This window comes from Quercus lobata, chromosome 10, assembly GCF_001633185.2.
Source record: "Quercus lobata isolate SW786 chromosome 10, ValleyOak3.0 Primary Assembly, whole genome shotgun sequence".
NCBI classification, from domain to species: Eukaryota; Viridiplantae; Streptophyta; class Magnoliopsida; order Fagales; family Fagaceae; genus Quercus; species Quercus lobata.
Window position 1 is genome coordinate 30,014,039 of NC_044913.1, and position 24,218 is coordinate 30,038,256.

The following is a 24,218-nucleotide window of genomic DNA, read 5'->3' on the forward strand; positions in this document are numbered from 1 at the left end:
TAACTTTCGTCTCAGATGTCCAATGGAGATGATTCAAGTTGGGCTGGAACGATAACTTAAAGGGCTACAACTTTGTTGTTCACCAAAAGTCCAAATTCTGACGTTAAATGGGCCAAAATAGTCGGTTAAGTGAAGCCTAAAAATCTGGGATTTTCTCCAAACGGGAATTCAACTTGTAATAGGATTCCTTAACCTATTTAAAGGTTCTTTAGGGAAAAATTCAGGGGGGCTAGTGCTAGGGCTGAGGGGACTGAACATACAGAGGCTGCGGCTAGGATTGGTGCATAGGAGCAGAACGTGTTCTTTTTGTCTATGGCTTTTCTCTAGCACTGTGACTATTTCTTTCTCTATTTTATTTGTTTAGTTTAATGGTTAGTATTTTATTTTTATGTTTTCTTTCAATTACTATGAGTAGCTAAATTTATAATTAGGGTTAAGGATGAAACCTTGTTAAGGATTATCAATAATATTTATGTGATTTCATTTTTCCCACAATAGTTGTTCTTTAATGATTTAAATTGTTCTTGCTTCATATCAATTGACTAAGATGAGATTCTAGATATGAGTTCAATCATGTTTTTCTCATGATTTAGGATTTGTCTTAATTAATTGAATACTTGGTTTATTAATTCTTGATTATAAAATTGGATATCACTTGTGATTTGTCTGTCAATGGATACAATTTATGATTTGATTTTTAGAATTGGATATATCTTGTGATTTGTTTGGCTATGGATACAATTGATGATTTGATTTTATACTTAAGAAGCGAAGAAGAACATGCTTTTGATTTTTAAAATAAGGGTTTAAATGATGATATTTTCCATGATAACAAGATTGATTTCTAGATTATCATGTAGTGAGTTGGGAAAAATTAATGATCATAAATATATGCTGATATGACTTACAAGGCGGATTCCAAAACCTTAATTCCTTTCTCTTAATTGTTTACATCTTTTTATTGTTTTATATCTTTTGCTTAATTTAACTATTTGCTTAATTTTATAATTTGCTTAGTTTATTTTATTGCAACCAACCAATTTTTATTTAAACTAGATTAGGATTAATTTGGTTAAGGTTTAATTAATTTTCCTACATTCATACAAGTCCCTGTGGGTTCGACCTCGTTCTTGTCCAACTATACCTCGGTACGGTTCGTACACTTGCGAGTACTTTAAAATTTCACAACAAGTTTTTGGCGCCGTTGCCGAGGACTTGGTTAGGAAAATAAATTAGGTCTTAATTGAATTTTTCCTTCTACTAGTTGTAGTTATTTTTTTTAAATAGAAAGAAAAAAAAATTTTATTTCTTTGTGCTTGGTGTATGAGAACTTGGATACGTGATAAAGAAAATCGTCTTGTTAGTTTTGATTATTCATCCACAATGGGAGAAACTGGAGATGATTCAAAAACTCTTAGGGAGTTGTTCTCACCCATAACCACCAAGCCTCCATCTTGCATAGTATTGCCTGCAACCACTGCTGCACATTTTGAGTTGAAGCCACAGATAATTCACCTTCTTCCTACTTTTCATGGATTGGATAGAGAAGATCCTTATATGCATGTGAAGGATTTTCTTGAGATTTGTGCTACTTGTAAGTTTCAAAATTTCACTGATGACTCTGTTCGCTTGCGTTTATTCCCTTTTTCCTTGAAGGATAAGGCAAAAGCATGGCTTAATTCTTTGTCACCTGGATCTATCACTTCATGGGAACTGTTGGTCACAAAATTCCTCTCTAAATTTTTCCCAATGGCCAAGACCAATGCTTTGAGGAGAGAAATTGCAGATTTTTATCAGGATGAACAAGAGAAATTTTATGAGAGTTGGGAGAGATTTAAGGACTTGATCTTAAAGTGTCCCCATCATGGTTTTGAAACATGGAGACTAGTACAATATTTTTATAATGGTTTAACTCAGACAAATCGTAACATGATTGAGTCCATGAATGGTGGTGGATTTTTGAGTCTTGTAGATGATGAGGCATACAAATTTCTTGAGAATTTTTCTGAAAGTTCACAACAATGGGATTTTTCCAATCGTAAAGAGAGATGTGCCCCTGCAATTAAGAAAGGAGGATTGTATGAAGTCAGTGAAGATTTAGGCATAAAAGCTAGGTTGGACAATCTCACTCGTAAGGTTGAAGCTTTAGCTTTAGGTAGAGGGATGAATTCTGTCAATCAAGTTCAAAGTGAAACATGCTCTATTTGTGCTAGTCCTATGCATACAACACAAATGTGTCCTTCTGCAACTGGGTACCCTGATTTTTATGCTGAGCAAGCAAATGCACTAAATAATTATGGAAAACCATTTGCTAGTCCATTTTCAGAGACATACAATCCAAATTGGAGGAACCATCCTAATTTCTCATGGAGGCAAAATCAGCCACCCACAAATGTAGGTGGACAACAAGTGCATCAACAAAGTCAATTTCGTCCACCTACTCAAGCATATCCTCCCATTCCTCAATCAACACCTCAGTTTGTAGTACCACCAAGACAACAACCATCTTTGGAGGAGTCTCTCAAAACTTTCATGCAGTCAACTAGCCAAGCCATTCAAGAGATGAAAAGTTCCGCCAATTTGAATACTCAAGCTATTTCAAAGTTGGAAAATCAAGTTGGCCAGTTAGCAACCCAAGTTGGAGAAAGGGAAAAAGGAAAGTTTCCTAGTCAACCTATACCTAACCCAAAAGGACAGTATGCCATCAATGGTTCTTCTAGTTCTACTCATGGACAAGAACATGTTCAGTCTATTACTACCCTTAGGTCTGGTAAGCAAGTTGATAATCAAGTGAAAATGCTAGAAGTGGAGGATGATGAAAATATTGTGTTAAAGGAAAAAGGAACTCATAGTTCACATGATGATCATAGAGAAAAGAAGGACAACCCACCCGCCACTCCAATTCAGGATCTTAATTCCCCCCTTGATAAGAGGTTTGTTCCTAAAGCTCCATTTCCTCAAAGGTTAATCAGTCCTCAGAAAAGTGCACAATTTGGAGACATTTTAGAGGTTTTTAAGCAGGTGCAAATAAACATTCCATTTCTTGATGCAATTCAGCAAGTTCCTGCTTATGCCAAATTTCTAAAAGATCTTGTGACAATGAAGAGAAAGACAAATGTCCCTAAAAAGGCATTTTTGACTGAGCAAGTCAGTTCAATCATTCAGAATAAATATCCAGTGAAATGTAAGGACCCTGGATCTCCTACAATTTCATGCAGGATTGGGGATCATCTCATTGAGCGAGCTTTGCTAGATTTGGGGGCAAGTGTGAACCTATTGCCATATTCAGTATACTTACAGCTAGGTTTGGGGGATTTAAAACCAACAACCATGACACTTCAATTAGCTGATAGGTCTGTGAAAATCCCTAGAGGTATTATTGAGGATGTGTTGATTAAGGTGGACGCATTCTATTTTCCTGTTGATTTTGTTGTGTTAGACACTGAACCTACTCTAAATGCCAATACACAAATCCATGTCATTTTAGGTCGCCCTTTCTTAGCCACATCCAATGCTTTAATCAATTGTCGGAGTGGTGTAATGAAGATTTCATTTGGAAATATGACTGTTGAGCTTAATATCTTCCATATAAGTAAACAAGTGCTAGACAATGAGGATATTTGTGAGGTTGACATGATTGAGAGTCTAGTCCATGATACTTTGCTACAATCGAGTTATGAGGATCCTCTAGAGGCTTGCTTAAATCTTTTTGGTTGCAATTTTGATGTTGAACACTCAATTGAAGAGGTCAATGCATTGTTAGATTCTGTTCCTCTCTTAAGTACTGATAGTTGGCAACCAAAAGTGATCCCTCTTCCACTTTCTTCATCCCCATCCCCATCTGCTGTGGAACCACCAAAGTTGGAGTTGAAACCATTACCTGACACACTTAAGTATGCCTTTTTAGGTTCTTCTGAGACCTTACCTGTCATTATAGCTTCAGATTTGGATGACCTTAGGGAACGCCAATTGATAAGTGTACTTCAAGAGCATAAGGAAGCTATAGGTTGGTCAATTGCTGATATCAAGGGTATTAGTCCATTTGTGGTTATGCATAGAATTCACTTGGAAGAGAATGCTAAAACTTCACGTGAACCACAGAGACGTCTAAACCCTATTATGCAAGAGGTAGTGAGAGCTGAAATTTTGAAGCTTTTGGATGTGGGTATTATTTACCCAATTTTTGATAGTAATTGGGTGAGTCCAGTTCAAGTGGTACCAAAGAAATCTGGCATAACAGTTGTTAAGAATGAGGATGATCAATTAGTCCCAACTCGTGTGCAAACAGGATGGAGAGTATGCATTGATTACCGTAAGTTGAATGCCATGACAAGAAAAGATCATTTTCCTCTTCCTTTTATAGACCAAATGTTGGAAAGGTTAGCTGGTCATGCTTGTTATTGTTTTCTTGATGGATATTCTGGATATAATCAAATTCCCATTGCACCAGAAGATCAAGAAAAGACTACCTTCACATGCCCCTTTAGGACATTTGCCTACCGTCGCATGCCATTTGGTTTATGTAATGCTCCTGGTACATTTCAGAGGTGCATGATTAGTATTTTTTCTGATATGGTGGGACAATTTTTGGAGGTATTTATGGATGACTTTTCAGTATTTGGATCCACTTTTGAAGAATGTTTGCATCACCTATCCTTAGTGTTAGTGCGGTGTAAGGAGAAGAATCTTGTTCTTAATTGGGAGAAATGTCATTTTATGGTGAGAAAGGGAATTGTTCTTGGGCATGTCATATCAGAAAGTGGTATTGAGGTTGATAAGGCCAAAATAGATTTGATTTCTAATCTTCCACCTCCTCGATCTGTTAAGGAAATAAGATCATTTTTGGGTCATGCAGGATTCTATCGAAGGTTCATCAAGGATTTATTAAAATCTCAAGGCCATTATGCAACTTACTTGCCAAAGATGCTCCATTTGTGTTTGATGATGAGTGTCTCCATGCATTTAAGAGACTAAAAACTGAGTTGACTTCTGCACCTATCATTCAACCACCTGATTGGAAAGTGCCTTTTGAGATTATGTGTGATGCCTCTGATTATGCAATTGGTGCTGTTTTAGGACAGCGGGTTGGAAAGGTTCCCCATGTGATTTATTATGCTAGTAAGACTCTAGATGATGCTCAAATGAATTACTCTACAACAGAAAAGGAGTTGTTAGCAATTGTTTTTGCCTTGGATAAATTTCGGTCCTATTTGTTCGGGTCTAAGGTCTTAATTTATTCGGATCATGCTACACTGAAGTATCTTTTCTCCAAAAAAGATGCTAAAGCTCGACTTATCCGATGGATTTTATTGTTACAAGAATTTGATCTTGAGATTCGAGACAAGAAGGGAACCGAAAATGTAGTAGCTGACCATTTGTCTAGATTAATCGTTGAGCACACTGATGATAGTTTACCTATTCTTGAATCTTTCCCTGATGAGCAGTTGTTGCATGTATCCCAGAGACCTTGGTATGCTGATATTGCAAACTATCTTGTCACTAATCAAATGCCTTCGCATTGGACTAAACAAGATATGTCTAAATTTCTGGCTGAGGTTAAGTATTTCTTTTAGGATGATCCATACTTATTTAAGTACTGTTCTGATCAAATAATTAGAAGATGCATATCTGAGAGTGACCAACAAAATGTTATATCTTTCTGTCATGATCATGCTTGTGGAGGCCACTTTAGTTCCAGAAAGACTGCTGCCAAGATTTTGCAATGTGGATTTTATTGGCCTTCCATTTTTCGTGATTCCCATGCATATTGTTCAGCCTGTGAGAGATGCCAAAAGTTGGGGAGTATTGGAAAAAGAAATATGATGCCATTGAACCCTATTTTGATTGTTGAGGTATTTGATGTTTGGGGTATTGATTTCATGGGTCCTTTTCCTAATTCTTTTGGTCACTTATACATCCTTGTTGCTGTTGATTATGTTTCTAAGTGGGTTGAGGCCATTGCATGTAGAACTAATGATCACAAGGTTGTAGTCAAGTTTTTGAGAGAGAATGTGTTTGCACGGTTTGGTACACCACGTGCCATTATTAGTGATGGAGGAAAGCACTTTTGCAATAGAGTTTTTGAGCAACTAATGAAGAAATATGGCATCACTCATAAGGTTTCAACACCTTATCACCCACAGACAAGTGGTCAAGTGGAGATATCTAATAGGGAAATCAAGAGAATATTGGAGAAAACGGTTAACCCTACTCGGAAAGATTGGTCTTTAAGACTCAATGATGCATTGTGGGCATACCGTACAGCATTTAAGACTCCTATTGGAATGTCTCCCTATCGAATTGTGTATGGTAAGGCTTGTCACCTCCCTGTTGAGTTAGAGCATAGAGCTTATTGGGCTATTAAGCGGTTGAATTTTGATCTTGACAAAGCAGGTGCTAAAAGGAAACTCCAAATCAATGAGTTGGAGGAAATTCGCAATGATGCATACAATTATGCCAAATCATATAAGGATCGAATGAAAAGGGTTCATGATAAAAACATCTTGAGAAAATCATTTGAACCTGGTCAGAAAGTTCTTCTTTATAATTCTCGTTTGCATCTCTTCCCAGGTAAGTTACGATCTCGATGGACTGGTCCATTCATAGTTCGCACTGTTTATCCCCATGGTGCTATTGAGATTGAGAATCCTAAAAATGGTGATCTGTTTAAAGTTAATGGCCAACGTTTGAAACCATTTTTAGAACTTAAGCCTCCAGAAGTTGAAGAAGTCCTCTTGGATGATCCTGTTTATCAAGATTGATCCCAGTTGTGTTTATCAGGTTTGCATTTTTTTTTTCTTTCTTCTTTTCTTTTCCTCTTTTTTATTTTCTGCTTCTAGATTAGACTTTGTGTTTATTTTCTTGTTTAGTTTTATTTTCTTTTGTTCTAGCTGATATGTGACAGAAATTAAAATTTATAACAATCAGCTTGATTAAGGTACGTCTCCTCCTTCTCCTTACCTTACTTTTCCAACTTGAGTTTCTCATGATTGCATATTCATATTTTGGTCTCTTTTCATTCAAGACATATATTTGAGAGTATCATTTTTAACATTGAGGACAATGTTTGGTTTAGGTTTGGGGGGGATGCATATAGATTTCTATCTTTTTGTTTTGTTTAGTTGTGTTAAAAAAAAAAAACTTTTGCCTAGCTTGAGGTTTATGTTTTGAGTTCATTATACTACTCTTGCTTAAAGAATTTCATTGCTTTCATGCTCAATTCATTGCACATGCACGTAGCCACTCAGACACAACTTGTTGTTGAAGGATAAAAATGATTAGAAAATCTTGATGATAATAATGTGGAGACTGTAACCCCTGTGAGTTTTGAGCCAATCATTATTTTTGGAGGGTTATTTATTGTTTCTAATCTTAAAATTCATTTGGATGTGCATAACATATTTCCCTTGTTGTAGTCTCATTGTTTTTTTCTTTTGGCCAAGAAAAAAAAATTTATGATTTTATGCCACACTTTAATCTTTTGAAGTCATTGATGTTGAATGAACTATACTAGTCTTTGAGAGATGAGATTAGGCCATTTTTGTCTACTTTGAGCCATATATGTATTTTTCTTTTTTTTGATACATTATCGCTAGTCACCCCGTTGAGCCTTTTAATTAGCCTTTCTTTCTTAAAGCCCTTATCCATAGTGTTTCAAGATTGAATTTGATCAATTTGTTTCAATGTGGTGGTTTGTAAGAGAATTCAAAGAAAGAAAGAAAAATTCAAAGAAAAAAAAAGAAAAAGAATTGAAAAGAGAAGAAAAAAGAAGAAGGGAAAAGTGTCAAAAAGAAGAAAATAAAAAAGGTTCTCATCAAATTTTGAGAAGTGAAATGTAAGGAAGAAGTACTACTTTGAAGAAGAAGAGTTGAAAAAAAAAAAAATGCTGAATGAAAATTCCAAAAAGAGTTGACATTCTAACAAATTTTGAAACACTTCTTATATTTACCTTCACCCATTTTTATTTCATTCCCTTTACTTTTACCTTACATTACGTCCCAATAAAGTCCTTATTTGATCTTGAAGATTGTGTAGTTCAGATATTGATATGACTGAGAAGAAAAAGGTGTGGTATAAATTCTTTTTGGCATCCTTTCATGAGACTACTTGTTCTTTCTTGATTAAGCGTTTTTCATGGGATTTATATGTGAGGTATTTGATTTTGCTTACATTATTCCGCTCACATATATTGTTGAGAGTGTAACACCCTATTTCAGAGTGATTTCATTTGTTGAGTGATAACACCGGAAAGATTTGAGTTGAAACATACTTTCAAATAGAGATTCGAGTCAAGTTTATTCTAAAAGTAAGAGTATGTTTGGGTTGGCTACCACTTTTCACTCACATTGAGTTTTGATGGCATGAGAAATTTCTTTAGCATTTATAGTGTTTTTGAACTTCAACTAATCCTCTTGGCAAAAGGCAATTGAAAAAAAAAATTGAAAAAAAAATGATTTTCTTTGTTTTGTTTAGTTATTTATTTATTTGTTTTTTTTTTTTGTATTCATTCTCAGAATTTTGTGGGTATATTCCCTACAAACCCTCACGAGACTACAACTCGTCCACTAGTGTAAGCTAGGGGTTTAAAGGCTTGTTGCATACGCTAAATGCAATCGAAAATTCCAGCGAAAGTGGATTAGTTAGGATTTCCTTTTTTTTTGTTTTTAACTTCTTTGTTTTGTTTTACTCTTTATCTGTTTTGCTCGAGGACTAGCAAAATGTAGGTTTGGGGGTATTTGATGTGCATGAAATATATACAATAAAGTACTCACATATCTACATATTTAGCCTTACTTTTATGTTATTTTGTGACTGATTATATAATATCTTTGTGTTGTAGGTAACAACGGCTTTACATGCAAAGTGGGGCTAGGCCAATTGAATCAAGCCAACTTACATCCAGCCAGGCATTAATTCAAGAAAAGACCAACCCAATTAAATTTAAGTCCAATTGGAGTAAGGAATCAAAGGAAATTTGCGCCAAATCCAAGTCCAATTCGGATTAGGATTCCAGACTGCACATCAGTTAGTATTTTTGGCATAACTTTCGGTTCAGATATCCAATTGAGATGATTCAAGTTGGGCTGGAACGATAACTTAAAGGGCTACAACTTTGTTGTTCACCAAAAGTCCAAATTCTGACGTTAAATGGGCCAAAATAGTCGGTTAAGTGAAGCCTAAAAATCTGGGATTTTCTCCAAACGGGAATTCAACTTGTAATAGGATTCCTTAACCTATTTAAAGGTTCTTTAGGGAAAAATTCAGGGGGGCTAGTGCTAGGGCTGAGGGGACTGAACATACAGAGGCTGCGGCTAGGATTGGTGCATAGGAGCAGAACGTGTTCTTTTTGTCTATGGCTTTTCTCTAGCACTGTGACTATTTCTTTCTCTATTTTATTTGTTTAGTTTAATGGTTAGTATTTTATTTTTATGTTTTCTTTCAATTACTATGAGTAGCTAAATTTATAATTAGGGTTGAGGATGAAACCTTGTTAAGGATTATCAATAATATTTATGTGATTTGATTTTTCCCACAATAGTTGTTCTTTAATGATTTAAATTGTTCTTGCTTCATATCAATTGACTAAGATGAGATTCTAGATATGAGTTCAATCATATTTTTCTCATGATTTAGGATTTGTCTTAATTAATTGAATGCTTGGTTTATTAATTCTTGATTATAAAATTGTATATCACTTGTGATTTGTCTGTCAATGGATACAATTTATGATTTGATTTTTAGAATTAGATATATCTTGTGATTTGTTTGGCTACGGATACAATTGATGATTTGATTTTATACTTAAGAAGCGAAGAAGAACATGCTTTTGATTTTTAAAATAAGGGTTTAAATGATGATATTTTCCATGATAACAAGATTGATTTCTAGATTATCATGTAATGAGTTGGAAAAAATTAATGATCATAAATATATGCTGATATGACTTACAAGGCAGCTTCCAAAACCTTAATTCCTTTCTCTTAATTGTTTACATCTTTTTATTGTTTTATATCTTTTGCTTAATTTAACTATTTGCTTAATTTTATAATTTGCTTAGTTTATTTTATTGCAACCAACCAATTTTTATTTAAACTAGATTAGGATTAATTTGGTTAAGGTTTAATTAATTTTCCTACATTCATACAAGTCCCTGTGGGTTCGACCTCGTTCTTGTCCAACTATACCTCGGTACGGTTCGTACACTTGCGAGTACTTTAAAATTTCACAACAAGGAATTTTCAGTTTTTTAGTGGGCTGAGCAGGCACTCCTTTGCTTTGAGCTGATTTTTGTTTCATTTTTTCTCCTGGTGATGTGAAGGACATGTATTGAACATTTAACCATGGTTCTAACAATGTTGTGATTTCGTTCATGATGATGCCGAAAAAATCACCAGTGAGCCACACGGTTCCAACACGCTCGATACCAGACCTGCCCAACACAGAAAAAGACCTTACAGGGAGTACCGGTGTAGTACCGGCCAAAGACCCTCTGAAGGTTAAGTAAGAAGAGAGCTCCAACAATCTTAGAGAGTATGAGCTTTTGAGAAATTGTGCGTTCCTTTTTCTTGAGGGTCTTTGGGTTTTTATAGTCGCGTAGGGCCAGACTCCTTTGCTTGCGAAACAAGTCTTTTCCTTATGGAGAAGATACTCATTAATGCGTGTATATTCTAGAATTCTACTCATGTTGGGATTCTACAAACCAGGGCTAATCATGTGTCGCAAGTATTTTCCATTTAAGATTCCTTAGAGACCACATAATAATGGGCTGGATGCCATGTGGCCATTCGGTCTGTACATGCCACGTCTGTTCGTGCCACCTCCGTCCAGATAGCTCCGTCATGCATAATTTTTCCTCTTCAGTTGTCCCCTTCACCCTATGGGTCCGTGATCTCGGAGTGGAAGGACCCATGGGGTAACGGTTTGATTTGGATCCTAAGAGACTTGTTAGTCTTTGACTGGCTGGCCTGAAATTATTTATGGCGCAGGGGACTTAAATTTTGACCAAGGCCGTTTTGGGTGACATGGCTTGTCTGTCCTCCCGTAGGTAGGAAGACTTTGAATTTTCATCAAGGCACTCCTGGGCGACGGGTTGGTCCTTCCAACCGTAGGTAGTAGGGCATAAAATTTTCACCAAGGCACTCGTGAATGACTTGGTTCGTCCTTCCACCCGTAGGTAGAAGGACTTAAATTTTGACCAAGCCACTCGTGAGTAACTTGGTTCGTCCTTCCACCCGTAGGTAGAAGGACTTAAATTTTGTACCAAGGTCCTTGCTAGTGGCTTGGTTAGTCTTTCCACCCGAGGGTAGGAAGACTTAAATTTTGACCAAAGGACTCGTGAGTGACTTGGTTCATCCTTCCACCCGTAGGTAGAAGGACTTAAATTTCAACCAAGGCACTTGTTAGTGGCTTGGTTTGTCCTTCCACCCGAAGGTAGGAAGACTTAAATTTTGTACCAAGGCACTTGTGAGTTGCTTAGTTCGTCCTCCCACCCTTAGGTAGGAAAACTTAAATTTTGACCAAGGCACTTGTTGGTGGCTTGGTTCTTCCTTCCACCCGTAGGTAGAAGAACTTAAATTTTGTACCGAGTCACTTGTGAGTGACTCGGTTCGTCCTTCCACCTGCAGGTAGAAAGACTTAAATTTTGTACCAAGGCACTTGTGAGTGGCTTGGTTCGTCCTCACACCCTTAGGTAGGAAGACTTAAATTTTGACCAAGGCACTCGTGACTGACTTGGTTCATCCTTCCACCCGTAGGTAGAAGAACTTAAATTTTGACCAAGACACTTGTGAGTGACTTGGTTCGTCCTTCCACTCGTAGGTAGGACTTAAATTTTGTACTAAGGCATTTGTTGATGGCTTAGTTAGTCCTTCCACCTGTAGGTAATAGGACTTTAAATTTCGATCAAGGCATTCATAAGTGACTTGGTTCGTCCTTCCACCCGTAGGTAGAAGGACTTAAATTTTGTACCAAGGCACTTGCTGGTAACTTGGTTCGTCCTTCCATCCATAGGTAGGAAGACTTAAATTTTGACCAAGGCACTTGTAAGTGACTTGGTTCGTCCTTCTGGAAGGACTTAAATTTTGATCAAGACACTCGTGAGTGACTTGATTTGTCCTTCCTCTCGTAGGAAGAAGGACTTAAATTTTGTACCAAGTCACTTGTAAGTGACTTAGTTTGTCCTTCCACCTGTAGGTAAAAGGACTTAAATTTTGTACCAAGGCACTTATTTGTGGCCTTGTTCGTCCTTTCCACCCGAAGGTAGGAAGACTTAAATTTTGACCAAGGCACTCGTGAGTGACTTGGTTCGTCCTTCCACCTGTGGGTAGAAGGACTTAAATTTTGAATGAGAATTAGGTGCCATTCGCATCCTTGATCGTCGGTACCCTTGGTTGTCGATCCATCCCATTGGGATGAGGATTAGGTGTCCGTCGGCTTCCTTTTGTAGTGTTTAGCCCTGAGGTCTTGCTGCAGCGTTGGGATTTATCGTATGCTTATACGTAGGATTGGACATCCTTCTGCACAGTAGACCAATGATACACTGCCCCCAGGACGCGTGATGCTCGAACTTTCAACCTTTGGGATGCATTGTAGTCCTCTATTAGCGTCCCATTCTTAAGGTATTTTGTTCGTCTACTTTAGGTCATGGACTTGCCGACGTGACTGAGTGTTACCTCGTCATCAAATTTTTTTTTTTTTTTTTTGGGGTCCGTCCACTTTTTTTATGGACATGCTGCATCTGTCCCTTCTTTTTTCTTCTTCTTTTTTTTTTTTTTTTTTTTTTTTGCATGGACATGCATGCATCTGTCCCCTCTTTTTTTTGGTCTGTCCACCTTTCTTTCTTTTTTTTCATGGACATGCATGTATCTGTCCCCTCTTTTTTTTTTGCATGGACATGCATGCATTCGTCCCTCCTTTTTTTTTTTTTTTTTTTTTGGGTCCGTCCACTTTTTTTCATGTACATGCATGAATTCATCCTTTTTGTTTTTTGGTCCGTCCACTTTTTTTTCATGGACATGCATGCATCCGTCCCTTTCTTTTTTTTTTTTTTTGGCGCGGATTTGTTGAGGTGACTAAGTGTTACCTCGTCACCTTGTTGGTCGTTTGCTTGGGGTCGTGGACTTGTTGAGGTGACTAAGTGTTACCTCGTCACCTTGTTGGTCATCCACCTTGGGTCGGCGACTAAGTGTTACCTCGTCACCTTATTAGTCATCCACTTGGGGTCGTGGACTTGTTGAGGTGATTAAGTGTTACCTCGTCACCTTTTTGGTCGTCCACTTGGGGTCATGGACTTATTGAGGTGACTAAGTGTTACCTTGTCACCTTGTTGGACGTCCACCTTGGGTCGTGGACTTGTTGAGGTGACTAAGTGTTACCTCATCACCTTGTTGGTCATCCACTTGGGGTCATGGACTTGTTGAGGTGACTAAGTGTTACCTCGTCACCTTGTTGGTTGTCCACCTTGGGTCGGCGACTAAGTGTTACCTCGTTACCTTGTTAGTCGTCCACTTGGGGTCGTGGACTTGTTGAGGTGATTAAGTGTTATCTCATCACCTATTTGGTCGTCCACTTGGGGTCGTGGACTTATTGAGGTGACTAAGTGTTACCTTGTCACCTTATTGGACGTCCACCTTAGGTCGTGGACTTGTTGAGGTGACTAAGTGTTACCTCGTCACCTTGTTGATCATCCACCTTGGGTCGACGACTAAGTGTTACCTCATCGCCTTATTAGTTGTCCACTTGGGGTCGTGGACTTATTGAGGTGACTAAGTGTTACCTTGTCACCTTATTAGACGTCCACCTTGGGTCGTGGACTTGTTGAGGTGACTAAGTGTGGCGACCATCCACCCATAGTTGACTTTGGTTATGCATCTACCTGTAGGTGACTTAGCGTAGTGACCGTCCATCCGTAGGTGACTTTGGCTATGCATCTACCCGTAGGTAACTTAGTATAGTAACCGTCCACCCGTAGGCGACTTTGGCCATGTGTCTATCTGTAGGTGACTTAGCGTAGTGACCATCCATCCGTAGGCGACTTTGGCTACGCAGCTACCCGTAGATAACTTAGTATAGTGACCGTCCACCCGTAGGTGACTTTGGCCATGCGTCTACCCGTAGGTAACTTAGTGTAGTGGCCGTCCACCCGTAGGCAACTTTGGCCATGCATCTACCCGTAGGTGACTTAGTATAGTGACCGTCCACCTGATGCGTTGTACAAATATTCCTCGTCTATTGCCCCCCTTTACATGTTTGCCTTCTCTACTTGAGTTGATCATCTCTCAGATTGTTCGTCGCAATGGCGACTTTGATGATTGGTACTACCTCGGAGATATTGTAGAAGGATAGGCAGTATTGGTTGTTCGCTTTTTTTTAATCGCAAGTAGAGTAAATATTCTTCAGGCATTCGGTATTCTAAGGGTGAGGTAGCTTCTGCCCATCAAGTCTCTCTTGTAGGGTGGTTGTCGTCCAAAAGGCACCTTTTTCGTGGAGCATTGGTCTTTCGTCTTGTTGGGTTGCTCTAGTTCCCTGCAACTTGCCTTGGCCTACAAGGATCTCTGTTTGTTGTTTCAGATAATAACACTCCTTTGTGTCATGTCCATGTTCATGGTGGTAATGTCAATATTTGGTGCTTTGATCGCTTGCTTGGATCCCCATTCATCCTCCTCGGCCATTCCAACATGGGGTCGTCTTTGGTAAGTGTAAGTATATGGTCAATAGGAGCATTTTGTGGGGTGGAGCGAACGGGTCGACTGTTAGAGTGTGTAGGCCTCTTGCCTTCTCTTTGGCCAATCGTTCGTCGTCCTACAGTATTATAGTTGTCAGTCTTTTCTTCTATTTGTTGTTCCCTTCTGTAATATTTCGAAGGGGTGGATAGTGATTTTGACCACTTCTACGTTGATCATGCGATAAGACTTGGTGTTCTTGTGGATGCTTAATTTGCACTTCCAACGCTTGGTTTTGTAGCATAAGAGCTTTATTTTGTTGAGTAAGTCGCTTGATCACAACCGAGAGTGTCTGCAATTGCCATTCCACAACAATGGGGGGATTTCCAGTTTCTTGGTTGGCTAATGCCATCGATTGAGTTTGGACAGTACGACCTTTTGTCTTAGGGATAAAGCAATGACTGATTACTCGTATTTCCCACAGACGGCGCCACCTGTTGATGGCGAAAAAATCACCAATGAGCCACACGGTTCCAACACGCTCAATACCAGACCTGCCCAACACAGAAAAAGACCTTACAAAGAGTACCAGTGTAGTACCGGCTGAAGACCCTCTAAAAGTTAAGTCAGAAGAGAGCTCTAACAATGTTAGAGAGTATGAGCTTTAGAGAAATTGTGCGTACCTTTTTCTTGAGGGTCTTTGGGTTTTTATTGTCGCGTAGGGCCAAACTCCTTTGCTTGCGGAACAAGTTTTTTCCTTATGGAGAAGAAACTCATTAATGCGTGTATATTCTAGAATTCTACTCATGTTGGGATTCTACAAACCAGGGCTAATCGTGTGTCACAAGTATTTTCCATTTAAGATTCCTTGGAGACCACATAATAATGGGCTGGATGCCACGTGGCCATTCGGTATGTACATGCCACGTTTGTCCGTGCCACCTCCGTCCAGATAGCTCCGTCATGCATAATTTTTCCTCTTCAGTTCATGTCCCACTTAATTCCTAGCTATGCAAAATCTATATAAATCACACGAAATTCTTTTTCATTTACTTTTGAAATTCCATATGGGATCAGGAAGGAATAAACATAACCACATGCAAACATACACAAGGTTGTTACTTGTTACTCGAAGAACTGCCAAAATATGGAAAGGTCAAATACTCAAAACTTACTTGAGTAGTCATAAGTTTTCTAGAAACAAAGACTAATTTCATTTGTCAACAGGCCTGAACCTCACTCTACAGAAAATTGCTGCCAACAGATCTGTAAGCTCTTAGAATGGAGACTTTGTGAAGCGGGTTTCACACCAATAATCAGATGTAAGGAGCACATTGTTTCCAGCAAAGATCACTACAAGAAAAGAGTCTACTAGCGAGGACCATATGCCCTCACAAAAATTCAAATATCGTTGCAAAAGGTTATTAGCGAGGGCATATGGCCCTCGAAAGCCGTCGTATTTGCTATTGTTGTTAAAAGAGATTTTGCGACCATACCTTCGCAAATAGATAATTTACGAGGGCAATCCACCATCGTTATTGAACAAATCCGCCCTCACAAATATATTACCAAACGACAAGAAAAGTCGACGACTTATTTTTAGCGAGGAGAAGCAGTCATCGTTAACAACTATTTGTGAGGACCTTTATACCCTCGCAATTAATTATTTGCGAATTCCAAATTGACAAAATACTTTTTAGTGACAAATAATGGCATCGGTAAAATTTATTTGTAAAGGCTTTTAACCCCTCACAATTTATTTTTAGCGAGGAAAAACAGTCGTCGTTAATAATTATTTGTGAAGACCTTTATACCCTCGCAATTAGTTATTTGCGAATTTCAAATTAACGGTAAGACAAATAATGTCGTCGCTAAAATTTATTTGTGAGGGATTTTAACCCCTCGCAATTAGTTAGGAATAATAGTGACAACATAAAGTTGTCACTTAAAACATTTTTGCAAGGGGTTAAGGGGCGTCGCTATTCTATAAATTGCAAGGGATTGTTGTTACTATATAGTTATTTATAACCAAATTTTTATGTCATCAGTGATAATATTTTATATAATTTTTGAAATATTTTATTATTTATTTATTTTTAATTTATTTTATATCATTTTTGTTTAACTACCATATTACAATAGTACAATAATTACTAAAAATTGATACAACAGTACAATAATTACTAAAAATTGATCCATCAAAAGATAAAAAATTCATATAAGTTCAAACTTTAAAATATAGAATATACAAAGAAATCCTGAAATTAAACCTTGTTTTAAACTTAAACAACTAGAATTATGACAAGATCTATATTAGTCTTCCTCTAAGTCACCCTCCAAGCTGTTTTCGACCTCCTTGTTATTGTTTGAGTTGTCCTCTTCATCTCTGCTAGTACCATCCTTAAAAAAAAAAATATATATATATATATATATATTTTTATATAAAAGCATCAAACATGAGCTAAAATGAAACAATTAAAGTGAATTTGTATTTGTATCAATGCTTCAATAAATAAGTAAACATATTACTATATCAAATCTAATCATATAATAATATATCATAAACAACAGTAATAACTTTTTTTTTTTAATTTAACAATGATAATAACTTTATTTGATTACTTAAACCACTATCAAAATTAAATATAAATTATAATAATATAAAAATTCCGGATTTATGTGCAACAGCCAATAAGGCCCTCTACACAATCCAAAGCTTGAAGTCAGGAAAAATATATCTTGGCCCTTGAAGTTAACAAAAGCAAAACTTCAAGTCCAAACCTAGCCACTGGTTACAACAAGTTCACCCAATGCAAACCTTGGCCAATACTATTAATTATTGTTAGCAGTAATTTTGTCCTAAAACTAAAAGATAGGATAGGCCAAACCATCAAACAAGGATGCTTCTATGATGGTCTTGCAAGAGGAAAAAAACACCAAGGCACTTCATGAACATCAGGGAGAGACCCTTAACAGTGCATGAAGACAAGGGTTCAGAGTTGTTATGCATAATAATGATAGATGTTGAAAGGATCTCTTCCTGCCCTAGTTTTTTTTTACAAGATAGAATTTCCACTCTAGCCTAATTCAAGTGTATATGTATGTGAAGCTTTCTCCTAGGGACCTGAACCCCGGTTCTTGCCCCCCACACTCCACAAACACTTATACTTATGGAGTGACCATCACACTAAGAATGTGCAGTCTTCCTACCCTAGTTATCATTTTCATGATTGTGAACGTGGAATTAAAGTTGCAAAAGTGTCATCTAGAATTATTGCTAGTTCTTTACTCCTATTATTTTAAGTATTAATTACCAGTTGCTTGTAGGAAATGATGCTTAATGCACAAAGTACAAGCATGAAAATTCCAAAGCTTAAGCACCCCCCTAAAAGCTCCACCAAGCATAGCCTAAAACCAGTGGTAATGCTTAAGAAATTATGAACATCTCCCCCATCATCCACAAGCCAGCTCCTAGGGAATAACAAAAACAACATCTGCTTGGAGGTGAAAGATGAGAAAACTTGGGCAATGGTAATGCAAATGTCCCTTTCCTAGAAGGGATCCCACTTGTGGGAATCCCATCATTCAGAAAAAGGAAAAAAAAAAATCACCAAAAACCCTTTAGGAGCTCTTTAATTCTCCAAACTGTATCTCCAAACATGTAGATCACCTCAGCCAAGGCATCCTATTTTAAAAGTGTAACCTGCAGCCCTGTCTATATTGTAGATTTTCACAAACATGTTTTGAGCTTGACAAACACTTAACTTTCTATGTACCTATGTTTGAGGGATGGATGGATGCTAATTCACATTGACTTACAAAGTTAATGTCTAGAATGAGCCCCAAATGCTCTAAGTGAGTTTAACTCTTGCATTTGCCTACCCATAGAGATTGACAGGAAACCAATTTATGAACTCCTTGACAATACTAATAACATTTACAACAACAGCAACAAAGACTAAGTCCTAAATTTATTAGGGTCGACTATGGATCCTCAACAAATTAGTTAGAGTCACTTGTATTCTTTTCCTCCATTTTATTCTATTTGAAGTCATAGTCTAGACAATACTTAGGCAAACCTAAATTGAAATTAGATTAAAAATTGATGTACCAATGACATGACTGTAATCGGATATTACTCAGGGTGACCTGTATTCCTTTCCTCAATTCTATTTTATCCAAAGTCATAATCCTGACAATATACTTTGGTGAACCTAAATTGAAGTCAGATTAAAAATCAATGTACCAATAACAAAACTGTAATTAGATATCTCCAAAAACCCAAATTGGGCTACACGTTGTACATAGCATGATCAAAATTATTCATCCAAACATGCTTTCCAGTTCCAAAATCATCTTCCATTTATTCCCTGCTTATGAGACTTTAACTGGGGATCCCTTAACAACTATTTGCCTCTCCTTGGATTTGTTAATTGTCCCAGGTGAAGCCCAAAACCCAATATATGATCTTGGGCCCTTACTCTCATAGGCCTTATTTTGGGTTATGATTAAGTGGGCCTACGCAGGCCTTCTGGGCCCAAACCCCCTACACATGCATTTAGAATAATACATGTGCTTAGATATAAATGGTTTTGATTTTAGAGGGGGGAAATGCCCTTACTTTAAATTATTTTTAAAAAACCCATGACTAGTGAGGGTTAATGTCGAGATAAAATAAAAATCTTAATGTGTGAGGGCTACCTCGGTCACTCTTATGTGTGATCCATGGGATGCCTGCTAGTATCTTGTCGTTAAAAGAGATTTTTCGAAAATCAAGGTGAAAAAAATGGATTTTAAACAAAATTTTAAAGGATGTATATTGGATTTTTTGGTCAAGGTAGTCAAAGTTTTTCCTTAGGGGATAGGTATAAGGGCGCAAAGGTGGCCCAACATAATTTGAGGCTTAAGACGAAAAATTCACGTGAAGCATTTTATATGTAAATATTAATTAAATAAAATTATTTACTACTAATCAAATCAAGGTTAATTTGATACAATATTAAATACTTAATTTGAAGAATAATACCAACTTAATTAATGTTAACTTCATATAGAGAATTTAATATCATAGTTGAACCATAATTTTAATAAAAAGAAATAAAAAATATATGTCAATTAAAAAATATACTTTATTTTGGATATATTACAATGTATAGTTAAGTAAAATTGTAATCTAATTTTTAATTTTATTACTTGTTTTTAAGAGAGAGAGAGAGAGAGATTAATCTATAAATTGTGATTTAACACATTTGTAACAATTTTTTTGAAACATTTTAGGGTTTCAATTGGGTTAGGTTGTTATTGGTCTTGAATTTTGGAAGTCTTGATAGAAATGAAAAGGAAAAATGCATTAATGGTATTACAAAATTTTCACAATATAAAATGAAAATGATTATGATTGATAAACTTCAACAACCTAATTATGAATGTTTAAATTTCTTTTTTGTGATAGGTAACATGTCAATTTGTAATCCTATAGTAAATTTATGTTATCCTTAGTATCACTAATAATAATAATAATAAGGTAAACAACCATTTTATATATATACACACACATATATAATTTTATAAAATTTTGAGCATTTTATAATAGGGGACAATGCCTTTTTTCTTAGGAGTAAATAAAATTTTGAGCATTTTATTTATTCTTGTTTATTATAAAAAATTATAATTGTTTAAACTTTTTTTTTAAAAGAATAATTGTTTAAACTTTAAACCTTATAAACTTCAAACCACAGGGCCACTACATATATTCTAAAAAAAAAAAAAAAAAATCTTATAACCCTCATAACACTATTCCCCTAATCCCCTTTCCCTCATTATTATTATTTTTTTTTTTAATTTTTTTTTAATTTTTTTTTTTTTTTTTCACTTTTCCTTCTAACACTCCCAACTCCCTCAGAACACAATTCCCCTTTCCCTCTAAATTTTGTCACTTTTCCCTCTAACACTCCCAACTCCCTCGGAACACAATTCCCCTTTCCCTCTAAATTTTTTCACTTTTCCCTCTAACACTCCCAACTCACGCTAACTGACAACACGCAACTGCGCGGCAAGACACCCAAAAAAAAACAAAAGACAAAAGCGATTAAAGATCAAAACAATTGAAAATAAGAATACCTAACTTTCTTAGTGAGACCTGGGAGAGTGAGAGGCTGGGCAGCGGCAGCAGAGCAATAGCAAAAGCAGGAATTGGAATCCCACAGGTCGGTTATGTACTATTTCCTTTTTAGTTAAGATGTTATAATGATAGATTGGCAGTGATGATGAAAATTTTAGCTTTAAATGCCAGTTCTGCTTTAGAAAATTCTTGATTGATAGAGCTGTTTTATGATCTGAGCCATTAAATACATAATACGCCTTTAAAATATCTTGTTTGAAAACTGTTTCTCAAATTTGTATAACTTCTTGTTTTTAAATCTATTATTTCCCAATTGATAGATTTCGATGATGATTTTTCCATATTTTTGAGGTTAGTTTGCTTCAAGCCCCTGCTTACAGGGAGAACCTACTTGAGGCTGCTATACCATAGCATGAAATTTCTGGATTATTCTGAGACTTTTATTAAAAAAAAAAAATTCAATTTCGACCAAATTGCCTATTTTTTTAGCTTAGTTTTTATGCTTTTAAAGATTAAAGATGCCTATGATGATCCAATCCACCATGTTGAGGTGTTGTGGAGCCAAGATCCTGCCTAGCAGGGTGAACCTACTTGGTGAAGCTACACTTAATAGGAAAGTAATGGATTTAACTGAGGCTATAATTATATGTGAAATTAGTTTTCATTTTATGTTCCTTGTCTTAGTATTTGTGATAGATGTGTTTAGTGTAATATATTGTGATTCCTTTCTTGACCTATGTAACCTTTTTGATATTGATGTTCAATTCTCCATTGTTATTGTGTTTGTTATTTGGGTTATTACTTCATGTTACAACGTTTAGGCTGCCTTCAAGTTTTGTGTTTCATAAAATATAATCAGCCCATGATGTTTTTCAATCCAACTTGTTTGAGGGGCGGCGTTAGATCCCAAAACCCTGTTTTACAGGGAGAACCTACTTGGTGTATCTGCGTTTTCCTTTGACTGAAACAATGTAAACTGAGGTGCTTGTTGAATTACTGTCTCCTTGTTTTCTTATTCAGCATTGTCTCTGAATGTCTAATTTACTGCTTAGAGTTTATGAAATCTACTTCATGGAAACATAGCATTGTCGTTCTGTTTGTTATATATTGAGTTTTAACTATACCCATACCCTGTTGTGGGTATAGAGTCTGAAATACTCAGACATTGTGTGTTGTCATCAGCTTCTTCTCCCCATTTACAAGATTGGAGTTAAATAACAGCACTACATTCCAATTCTCTATTGAACCTAACTGCTATTTACATTAATTCAAAATTTTGGTAAATTAATTTTCCTAAATGGTTTTCTTCACTCATAAAACTGGTGAATGGACTGTTCAATTATTATAGGAGGAATCAGTTTCTTGCCAATTATTCAGTTGTTACTTTTTGATTATTAATACTTTGTGATTCACACTTGTACTTTTTTTTTTTTTTTTTTTAAAAGTAAAAGGTTTGGTGTTGCTTCTTACATAAGAACATCCTTACAAATGTCTATAAGTTCATAATAAGAATGACTTAAAGCTTTTAGTGGTGAAACAATGATTAAATTTTAGTTTATTTTGCTAGACTCTCATATGATCTTGTTTCTTACATGTAACACAATGGTGGATTTAATGGTTTAGAAACATTTCTGCAATAAGCGTGAGTTTTCATAAGTAAAACTTTATTTATTTAATTTTATTTTTTATTTTTATTTTTTGTAATTAGGGTGTTAATGTTAGTGGTGGTTGATTTTTTGAATTTTAGATTGCAGGGACAGCAAGAAAGCTGGGCATTCTGGTGGTTGCGGATGAAGTTTATCACCATCTCACTTTTGGAACTAATCCATTTGTGCCAATGGGGGAGTATTTGGATCAATAGTGCCTGTTCTCACACTAGGGTCCATATCAAAGAGATGGCTTGTACCAGGTTGGCGACTAGGATGGCTTGTGACTAGCGATCCTAATGGCATCCTTCAAAAAACCAAGGTCATCTCCCTCTTGTGTGTGTGTGCATGCATGCGCACATTCATGTGTGTATTTTGAATTAAGCTTCCACATCCGTAAACTCAATAGAATTATAATAATGGTTCTGCATTATATTACATTTTGAATGAATAATAACATGACGTGTAATAGTCTCAAATCCTTTTCCTCTCCTCTCAGGTTGTAGATTGCATTATCAGTCTTCTCAATCTGATATCTCATCCACCAACGTTCATTCAGGTTTTTAAAATAGCTTCTTTTTTTTTCTTTAAAAAAAAAAAAAAATCAAAGTGAAAGAATGTTATAGTTTTTCCTCTTTCAAGCAATTTCAGAAGTTAATGTGTATTTTTATCCTGAATTCTTGCTGGAGCAAATTCACCTGAAAGACAATAGAAGAGTTGCTTGATTCCTGTAATAGAAGACTAGAGAAATAACAAGAAAAGGCAACATATAAATGTCAAGTGAAAAAGAGAGTGAGGGCATCCCAAAACCATATAAATTTCAACTGAAAACTTTATCAAGACATCCACATACTGACTGTACATAATAAACTGGAATTTGTTCTTATGAAAATTGAATGTGCTTCTGTTTTGTGCGAGCTCATGCAGTTTTTTAAGGCATTTAGTTGATTAAATATGAGTATATGACAGACAATAACTAAGATTGGATGATGACTGCATTTTGCAGTTGACGATGAATACATTATCATTGGATCTGCCAACATTAGAGGTCAATGGATGGTGCCCGGGATACAGAGATTGTCATGGGAGCCTATCAACCATTCCACCTATCCACTAGGCAGCCAGCCAGGGGACAAATCCACAGCTTCCGAATGGCATTGTGGTACGAGCACTTAGGCATGCTAGATAACTCCTTTCTCCATCCGGAAAGTGTGGAATGTGTCCAAAGAGTATTGGGACCTCTACTCTAGTGAGACACTGAACCATGACTTGCCAGGCCATTTGCTCAGTTATCCCATTCATATCACTGAAAAAGGATAGGTCAAAGAGCTACCTGGGATAGAATTCTTCCAAGACACAAAGGCTAAAGTTCTTGGATCCAAGTCTGAATTACTGCCTCCAATTCTCACCACTTAATTGCCTTGTACTGATTTTAAAACTAAGCTTTTTTTTTTTTTTTTTTTGTTCATCTTATTTCCTAGTACCATGAGTGATTGGCATTCACTGATTGCTATATGTGTTGTGGATATGTAAATAACATTTTTACTATAGTCTAGTTCATGCAACTTTCCAAAGAAGTGATCACGTAGTTCTTGTGGTTAATTACGTAGATAGAAAATGATGGATAAATTAGAATTATGAAGTTCAAAGTCAAGCTAAGTCCGAAGGTTTCAACGAATTTGAGCAAACCATCTATAAGTTGGTGGCCTAATTGAAAACTAGAGATGAAAAACAAGATATTATGAATTTTAGTAGGCATAATTTTGAATACAAATTTCCTATCACTTTATG

General features: G+C 36.3%; 1 long non-coding RNA gene, 5 other non-coding genes and 1 pseudogene across 8 annotated transcripts; 6 read left to right on the forward strand and 1 right to left on the reverse strand.

Moving 5' to 3' along the window:
* Positions 1–1,383: 1,383 nt before the first annotated feature.
* Positions 1,384–6,761, forward strand: LOC115964617 (annotated as a pseudogene).
* Positions 1,763–1,871, reverse strand: LOC115966141. Its single transcript, XR_004086330.1, has one exon. It is a non-coding gene; the product is annotated as a small nucleolar RNA R71 (small nucleolar RNA).
* A 13,827-nt stretch (positions 6,762–20,588) lies between the features above and the next one.
* LOC115963022 lies at positions 20,589–23,995 on the forward strand. Of its 3 annotated transcripts, none has more exons than XR_004085667.1 (4): positions 20,589–20,866; positions 22,529–22,793; positions 22,927–22,986; positions 23,434–23,995. It is a non-coding gene; the product is annotated as an uncharacterized LOC115963022 (long non-coding RNA). The 3 variants fall into 3 exon arrangements; XR_004085668.1 differs by having other exon boundaries at positions 22,529–22,769; XR_004085666.1 differs by having other exon boundaries at positions 22,529–22,749.
* LOC115966146 lies at positions 20,913–21,006 on the forward strand. The gene has a single exon (XR_004086335.1). It is a non-coding gene; the product is annotated as a small nucleolar RNA Z223 (small nucleolar RNA).
* On the forward strand, positions 21,104–21,219 carry LOC115966148. The gene has a single exon (XR_004086337.1). It is a non-coding gene; the product is annotated as a small nucleolar RNA Z278 (small nucleolar RNA).
* On the forward strand, positions 21,302–21,418 carry LOC115966150. Its single transcript, XR_004086338.1, has one exon. It is a non-coding gene; the product is annotated as a small nucleolar RNA Z278 (small nucleolar RNA).
* LOC115966125 lies at positions 21,910–22,012 on the forward strand. The gene has a single exon (XR_004086315.1). It is a non-coding gene; the product is annotated as a small nucleolar RNA snoR97 (small nucleolar RNA).
* Positions 23,996–24,218: the final 223 nt, after the last annotated feature.